Below are 753 nucleotides of genomic sequence, written 5' to 3' on the forward strand. Positions count from 1 at the left end.
ATTCATACAAGCATGGATTTTATCTAAATGAGCTCCAACTTCTACATTCTAATTCATCAGAGTAGTAGCTTCACAGGTTTTATGCATTAAAAAAAAATAGTAAGACAACAAATTCAGTGAAGAATGGTTAAATTCTTATATGCACAAGACACGATCATAGGCAATACAGAAAATAAAAGTGTTTCCAAGGTCTATGGTCTAAAAAGTTTTACAATCTTTTTGTAAAAATAGCAGAATTTCTTTCAGGAAAGAAATCATGTCACGTCATGTCATGTCATTCAGTTATTCACTAGTCAAATTATTTATTGAGCATCTATTATGTGCAAACACTGTGTTAGGGAGAACATCAGCAAACAAAAAAGCACAGGTATAGTTGTACTAGTTATATATTGTTGCATAGCAAATCATCCCAAAACTTAGTAGCTTAAAACAACAAAGTTGTATTATCCCACAGTTCCTGTGGGTTTGGAATTCAGGCATGACTCAGTCTGGCTCAAAATTTCTCAGGAGCTAAAGTTATGCTGCTGGCTGGAGCTGCTGTTTCATGTGAAAGCTGAACTGCAGAGGAATGAGGGTGGGAAGAGATCTGCTTCTAAGCTCACTCATGTGGGTATCAGCATGTCTCTGTCCCTTGTCATGTGGGCTTCTCCACAGAGTTGCCTTATGGCATGACACCTGATTTCCCTCAGGGACAGCAATCTAAGAATGAACACCCAAAACAGAAGCCATCATCTTTTTATAACTAATCTCACC

The sequence above is a fragment of the Galeopterus variegatus genome, unplaced genomic scaffold (assembly GCF_000696425.1).
Source record: "Galeopterus variegatus unplaced genomic scaffold, G_variegatus-3.0.2 Scaffold943, whole genome shotgun sequence".
NCBI lineage: Eukaryota > Metazoa > Chordata > Mammalia > Dermoptera > Cynocephalidae > Galeopterus > Galeopterus variegatus.